This window comes from Vulpes vulpes, chromosome 16 (genome assembly GCF_048418805.1).
Source record: "Vulpes vulpes isolate BD-2025 chromosome 16, VulVul3, whole genome shotgun sequence".
Classification (NCBI taxonomy): Eukaryota; Metazoa; Chordata; class Mammalia; order Carnivora; family Canidae; genus Vulpes; species Vulpes vulpes.
This window is the reverse complement of record NC_132795.1, coordinates 94,448,148-94,456,109: the sequence shown is the minus strand read 5'-3', so window position 1 is coordinate 94,456,109 and position 7,962 is coordinate 94,448,148. Positions and strand designations below refer to the sequence as shown.

General features: G+C 51.7%; 1 protein-coding gene across 4 annotated transcripts in view; it reads right to left on the bottom strand.

Moving 5' to 3' along the window:
- Positions 1 to 7,346: 7,346 nt before the first annotated feature.
- The window catches only part of MEIS1 (Meis homeobox 1), a 137,506-nt gene continuing 136,890 nt past the window's right edge, over positions 7,347 to 7,962 (bottom strand). For all 4 annotated transcript variants that reach the window (XM_072741273.1, XM_072741272.1, XM_072741270.1 and 1 more), the window contains one exon: positions 7,347 to 7,962. This exon is cut by the window's right edge and continues 943 nt beyond it. The gene's annotated coding sequence lies outside the window, so the exon portion shown is untranslated.

Below are 7,962 nucleotides of genomic sequence, written 5' to 3'. Positions count from 1 at the left end.
ACACGGAGCCAGATCCCCAACCAAATAAGAGAAAGACTTGTGTTGATTGGTTAAAATCAAAGGGTTCCATTTGTGTGTTCTGAAAAAGGGTATTATGCTAAAAAATTCTATCTCGACTGACAAAGCCCAAAGTTTTATTTTCCCTTTAATATTTTATGTTAACGACAAGATACCATTTATATTAAATATATGCGCCGCTGCATATCCATTTCACTTTGAGCACTTTCAAAGAACGAAAGTGCCAGAATATTTAAATAATACAAAACATATATTATTTCAAAGTGATTTGATAGAATTGCTGGAAAATAATCCTTTTTAGAAGAACCCGCCTCCTAGGGAAAAATTAAGTGATACTTCGACACAGTCGAAACTTCTCTTAGTTTTATCAGTAAAGTTATTTTTCCAAATGGGAATATTTCAGCCTTTTGTTATCGTTAGCATTCGATTTAAGGTTTCGGGTCAAGGTGTCAAATTATAGGAACACACTCTGTTTTATTTAACTACTCATTTTCTCATTCGGTGAGAGCTTTTCACTTAGATCTTTTTATTTTAAAATGTTGATGTATATTGTGGATTTAAAATTATTTCTAAAACTTTAAAAATAAGCCCACGGACTCGGGCGGTCTTTTCTTCCCCTCCTTCTCTCCTTTTTCTTTTCTTTCTGTCATTTATTTTTTTGGGGGGGAGGGGGGTGGGTAGTCATTAACATAAGGAAAATTCATCTTCAGAAGACTGGGAACTTCTCAGTCCTTCTGGTAATACCGCCTTGCAATGCTTAAAATAAGCTCTTTGCTTTACTTTGTCTTTGGAGGAGTTTTTCACCCTAATTTATGGAAGTGATGAACTAGAATGATCTCCATTTCTCCTCTTTCCACAAATTAAAATGATAACCAAACCTGGGATACTTGTTTCCTTTCTAAAACCTTTAAGTTAACTGTGAGCTGAGTTGCTGTCCACTCCCTCCCAGCCACACAATCACGTTTTCACTGTGACGGTGCAATAATGCATTTAGTTTAAAATTACACTTGGACCTTTCCTCCTTTGTATTTTTTCATTTACTTCAGTGCAACAAGATGACTTGATTTTCATGGGATTACATGAACTCCATTCAGCGTTGCTGGGACATTTCTGCTCAACTAAATACTTCCCTTAATAGACAAATGAACTTCTTTTTATTTGCTGGAGTTTGTAGAGGGTTTTAGATACAGAACGTGCAACTGATTTAGTTATTGTTGTTGTGAGAATCGAACAGGCACAAAAGTCATTTATCTAAACCGAAGAGATATGAGTCTGTAAAAGCGAGCAGCAAGGGCAGAATCGTGGGGAATTATCTCAGTTTATAGCTCTTATTAATTAAACCGGATGTGGTTTTATTCTGATCTTTTAGTAGCGACCTTGTTAAATGCTCCCAGATACCTTTTACCCACTCACCCCCAATTTTTTTTTCCATTCATTAGAGAACTTGGGTCCCTTGTTGTTGGGCGCTGCTTTTTTTCTACACTATAGCACTAAGCAGTTGCAGTGTAAAATCGCGGGAGGCTACAGACGACCGCACCCCTCTCAGGGAAAAAAAAAAAAAAAAAAAAAGGAAAAAAAGAAAGAAAGAAAGTAAGAAAAGGGAAGCAACGCTTCTCCCATTCAGTTTCAGCATCTTGTTTCGTTGAAATGCAAGACAGGTACTTGATTTAGCATTTAAGCAAAAGGTTACACAAACCGCGTTTTAAAAAGTGTTGGGATGTCCGACAGGGTCAGCCCCAGATCAGATCATTTTTTGAATGCAGACCTAAAGATAATGAGTACTTGTTGTATTAAAGGGGACAAACAGTACTTTGGCTTCCTCTGACCCCAGAATGCACGGCTCGGTTTCATTGATCATCCTCCTTTATGAGATAATGCAATTACAAACATCAATAAGGGGCTGCAAGGGGAATCATTATGCGGTGACAGTGATAAATGACGGTGCAGAAATAGCATGCTTTTTCCCCCCTAACAATCCAGGAGCCCAGGGGCTCCGGGGGCTGAACACAGTCGCCAAGGAAACAGATGACATCCCAAACGGCACCAAAGGAAAAAAAATGAACAGTCTTTCTTTGCCTTTCACTCTTTTCCGTCTTCCAAAGAGTTAGTTTTGGCTCAAGCAGCAGCTGCCACACAGGCATTTCGTTATTTCAGACATTAAAGACGGGAGCGGGCGGTGGGAGTCTCCTTCTCCCCCATCCCCACCCCCAGTAGATGACACACAAAGCGGCCCCTTCACAGTTTAGGGACCACCTGAAAAGGCACCTCTGGAGAACGCGGTCGGGTGGGGTACGTGGGTCCGCACAGCCCTGGCCTTGTGCTTCCCCCGCTTCCACGACCGTCCGGGGGAAACTGAGTCTCCAGGACGAGCTGGCGCCTCGTGGGTCGGCCAGGGGGACGCGGCGCGTGGCCCGCCTGCATCTCCCCGCGGTGCCAGACGCCGCTCGGAGCCAGAGTTGGGGGGCAAGGGAGGGGGCGTCTGCAGGGGCGCTTGCAGCTTTGCTGGGTCTCCCGGACGTGGCACCGCCCAGGGGCGCAGGGCTCTCCCCCCAGACGCAGGCATCTGGTTGTTTGAGGCCCCAGGGGGCCCCCCTCCAGCAGGGCGCTTCCGGGGGTCCTCGCCGAGCGCCCCCCACCCACCCGTGTGCAGGTCTCTGGGTGAAGCAGGCGAGCGCGAAAAGGCGAAAGGTGGCCCAGGCTGGAGTTGCAAGACCGGAGGCCGCGGGGCGTAGGGGTGCGTGGGGGTGAGAGCCGGGGGCCCCTGGGTGGAGAAGGGGAGCAAGCCGCTTTGGGAGGAGGGAGGGGGCTGGGAGCGCAGAGGTGTGAGTAGGGGGATGGGGGTGCCCGGGGCGCGCAGGAGGGAGGGGGTAGGAAGGCGAGGGGCGAGCCCAGCCTCGGGGCCGCGGGAAGCAGGCGCGGGGCTCCTGACCGGCGGGGCAGGCGGGGGCGCCGAGCGGGGGACCCCAGCGCCGCGCGCCTCCCCCCGGGCCCCGCGCGCAGAGCCGGCTGCGCCGCCGCCCGAGCAGGTGACTCGGTTCGCCGCGGCCCGAATCGTCCCGGTCCCGGGACTCGTTTTCCGCCTGGAGATGGAGCTGGTCGCTCGGGTGGTGCACGCACCGCCTCTGGGGGAGGGGTGAGCGCGCCCGCGGCCGGGCCGGGTCGGGGCTCCGGGGCCCATCCAAGGCGGGCGGGCGGCGCGCACCCCCCGGCTCCAGGGCTTCAGCGCCCCGCTCTCCCGCGGGGGCTGCGGGCGGAGGCGCCACCCTGGGGCGCGGCCCCCAAGTGTCCTCCAGCCCCCCCCCCCCCGCCCCGCCGAGGGACCCCCGGGGCGCCCGTTTTTAGGGCCAAAACTCTTCCAGATTCAAACGGTGGCGAACTGATTGCTCAATGTGTTGTTTGTTTTTCCTTTTTCAGCTCCGCCTTGGGAGAGACTGTTACGGACACGCTGGCGGGCGGATCCGGCCAAAAAGGGATCCCCCGCCCCCCCTGCACCCCCCTGCGCCCCCCTGCGCCCCCTCCGCCTTCCGGCGGCTCCCTCACCTGGGAGGGGCTCCCCAGCCCCGTGCACAGCGCACCTGGCCACCCCGAGAGCTGCGGACCGTGACAGTCGGGCGCGCAGGGGGGCGCGGGAGGGGGCAGGGGAGCGCGCGGGTGCGGGCCACGCGGTGCCACGCGGTGCCACGCGGTGCCACGGCCCTCCCCCGCGTCCCGGCGCCCACCCGCGGGCTTGAGCCGACCCGGGTGTCCACCGCGTTCCCGCGGGCCGAGGGAGGGCCTGCCGGCATCCGCCAGGGCTCCGCGGCGTCCCCAGCAGCCGCTGCCCGGGTCCCCGCGCCCTCCGCGCCCCGGGGGCGCTCCGGGAGCGATCGCAGCGGGCAGCCCCGGGGCCCGCACCCGCGACCGCGCCCGCGGAGCCCCGGCGGCCCCAGGACACTTGACATTGCTGTCGCGCCGGGGAGGAGACAGCGCGCTCCGGGGGACGGGGTGGGGGCGCCCCCAGGGGCCCGCGCTCCAATCGCAGAGCCGTGGTCGCGGGCACAGGGTCCGGGCCGGGGTCCCCGCGCCCGGGGGAGGGGGGCGCACGGGGCGGCGCGCGAGCTCTCCCTTCTCGGGAGCGTCCGACCCGCCTGGGAAGTTTCCGGGGGCGGCGGGGCCGGGAGGGGAGCGGACGGGGGGCTCGGCCCGGGCCTGGCGCGCGCTGGGTCCCCGCGGCCCGGACCCCGCGCCCGAGCGCCGCGCGCGCCTCCCGCCGCCCTCCCCGGGGCGGAACTCGGCGGCCGGGCGCCCGGTGGGAAGACACCCGCTGCCTCCCGAGGAAACCCTAATACCATCCATACAGCTTTAATGCGTTTATAATTCGATAAGTGATTTCAATTTGAAATTGTTAGTAACTAATTTTATGGGTAATTTTTCCACATCAAATATTTAAGCATGAGATTAAGGGAGCCAGTTCCGACACAGGATAATAAGGGGGTTTCCCCCCACCCCCCGCGCCTCCGCCTCCGCCTCCCTCCGTTTCCTACCAGTCGTTTTTCCAAATCCCCAAAAGATGGCAGTCGAAGCCGACGTTCCCGGGCTCCTGCGGCCCTGCGCGGGGAGGGCGGGGGCGGGAGGAGCGGGGAGAGCGCCGGGGAGAAGGAGCGGGAGAAGCTAGACGGTGCAGCGACTTTTCCAAACTAATTCTTTCACGCGTTCCTAATGCGGGCAGAAAACAGTGGTGGATTTCCTGGAAATGTCCTGGCAGAAAAGAAAGCCAAAAAAAAAAAAAAAAAAAAAGTGCCTTGTGGCCTCCGAGCAGGGGATGGAGGAAAGTCAGCGCCCTCCCCCCCCTCCCCTCCCCTCCCCACCCCACCCCACCCCAGCCCTCCACCCCCCAGGCGCAGCCCCAGAGGGGAGACCCCGAGAGGGACGAACTGGCTCCTTTGTATTTTAACATTATATTCCAAAACTGTGCAACCAAGCAACTTGTTTTCTGGAGGACAGGGCTCAGCAAATTGCTTAATGGGGAGAGAAGAGGTGGGGTGGGGAAAGGTGATGGGTGGGGGGCGGGCTGCCGGGGAGGGGGGAGGCTGGGGCCAGCAGCGGATGAATTGCAGACCAGTTGCCAAAACTTTTTTTTTTTTTTTTTTTTCCTGCTGCTGCTGCTGCTGCGGCTGCCTTTGCTGCTGCCTTTGCTTTGAATGTGGGTAACTAGGAAACAGCAAGCCGTCTGAGAAGACGGAATTTCCAACGTGTAAAATGTTCTTAACGGAACCATTGAGCGAGTGCAATAAGGCGTGAGGGGGAACTAATCTTCCCATTTAAATGTTTGTGGCAATTTTATCTAAATGAATTTTAATGCTAAACGAGGGTAATTCCCCATTTGTAGCGCGTTTACTTCTCTTTCCTGTGCTTCTAAAGCAGTCGAACATCATGCAATGAACAATAACAATAAAAATACTGTCAAGACATATTATTCATTTCGAATGTGTTATAATTACAGCTGATTAAATATGATAGGGTAAAATATTTTTGATTTTTTTTAAAAAAATATTTAAATCCTGCTTTAAAAAAAAAGTCTCACTCAACCAGCGGGCTTCCCCCCCCCCTCCATAAAAATAATAATTTTTAAAAAAGCAGGTACAGTTGCGTGCCCTTGTTTAGAGGAGGGCGTTTTGTTTTTGCCTTTTAAGAAACATCAGCAACACCCTCAGCACCTCTGTTCTTTCTTTCTTTCCGTAAGTGTCCTCAATAACGTCGGAGCTGGCTCCGAAATTTGCAGGAGGAAAAGCTAAGAAGGGAGCGGGGACGCCCAGGCCGGGGGAGAAAGGCCGGGAGCATAGTCAGGCCCTCACAAGGCCGCCACGCGGAGCGGGCAACGCAGGGGAAGGACGCAGGGCATCCTACTTTTTTTTTTTTTTTCTAGTTCATTGGACACTAAGGATCTCGAATCTTCATAGTCTCCATATTCCCCGATTCTCCCTCACTGGCGCCCTAGGTCTCCCGGGGCGCCCGCCTCTCCGCCCCCAGCCCCCCCAGCCCCCGCCGCTTCCCATATCTCTCTCCTCCTCCTCCTCCTCCTCCTCCTCCTGCTCTCTCCTCCCCTTTCTTTCCCTCCCCCACCCGGGCCGGAGCATCCGTCAAGAATAAAGGCTGAAAATACCCTACCCACCCAGGCCGGGACTGGGGAGGAGGGGCAAAGGGACGGGTCAGTTTATAAAGTTTATTATGAATTTTTAAAGTAAATAAATGATGGTTCACTGCTAGCAACCAGCCCCCCCCCCCCCAAGAGAGAATTATCTCACTTAAGACGGACTATTTACGTCGCCGAGGAACTGCCAGCGGGTCCGCAGGAGAAATTTAAACAATCCGGCCTAGTGGGTGGGGGTGGGGGTGGGGGTGGGGGTGGGGGCGGGGCGGGGGCGGCCGAGGGTCCAGCTCCGTCCCCGGCCGCGCACCCACGTGTTTAGGGACCAGGCCCAATAAACAAAAGGTGAGAATGCGCGCCGCGCTCCAGCAGGTGAGTCAGTCAATCACACGTCACCTAGTAAACCCAACCCACAGCTGGTTTCTCTTTTCAAATAGAAAATAGAATTGTTCAGGGCGGGTTTATAGGGTGACATGGGCCGGAAAAGTCAGACTGGAGTTGAAGGCGCTCTCCTCTGACCCATCCTTTGTTTACAAAGCAATCACTCCTAAAAGGATGAATATTTTTTTTTTAAACCGAGGATTTGCCTTAATTAAAATATTTGTATATTTCCCTTTAGCTTTGGGAAGCACGTTTTATAGCAGCAATTTTATTTAAATAAAATTATAAGCTAGTCCAGCTTAAACATGTTATTTTGTACCATTTAGCTGGCTGCCATGCAGAAATTCTGTACAGCTGTTCTGGAAAATTGGTTAATAACCAGTTTTATCCAATGAGAACATAGAGCATATTTATAAAAATTAGATTTTGAAGTCTGGTCTCTTCAATTCACAGAGTTAATTCCCTAATAAACATCTACTGCTCATCCTAGGTAACGTTCTCAGTAAAAGACTTACCTCTGTACTTAGGTTTGCCATTACGTGCAAGAATAATTTCACTGATATTAGGTGAGTAATTCTGTTGGATGCAATCTGAGTCTACAGTTAGTTTAGTACCCTCAGGCCTTAAATTTGCTGATATTAGGAGTTCATTAAGTCAGCTTAAAGAAATCAGTGACTATTATCAAATAATTTACTTTGTGGTTAAAATGTTCAAGTACAAATATGTCTTAGGGAGCTAAAATTAATTTTCCTATTTACTGCATTAATCATTAAAAATTTGGGGGGGCAGTAAACAAATTTTTCAAGCAGTGGAGTCAGCATGACAAAAATAATCTTGTTTTTATTTTAGATTCAGATTTCATTACTGCACTCAAACGTTACTACAACTGGGCTTGGCGTTATTATACAATCCAAACTGTTTCCGTCAGAAACGCTAAGACTCAGTGTGCAATGATTGTTATTAATAATTAGCTCCTTGGTTTCTTGATAGAAAAAGGCTATCAACAAGCATTTGTTTATCCACAACAAAAAGTATAATTAGCTTATCCCACTTAGTAAATCTTGTATGCATGCCAACTCATACCAAACTGCTACTTTTACAAAAAAAAAAAATTGCAATAATACAGTTCATTTTTCCAGTCCTTTTTGCACAAAATTTATTTACAATGTCTACATAAATGCTCCAAGGTGGGACTATGGAAAAATACACACATGACCGATGCTTTGCTCAGAAATAAAGTCAACATATTAAAAATAAATCTTCAGTCTATGTTTTTGAGCTGCATAAAACAGGAAGTGATGTATAAGGTGGTGGTTGTTGCATGGGGACAATGATGCTTGATGTGACAATTAGGCTTCTAAACACACGGCCTTTCGGTTTCCATGCCTCCTCCTACCAGTCTCCTTAAGACACTGCCTGCAACAGCTGATTAATCA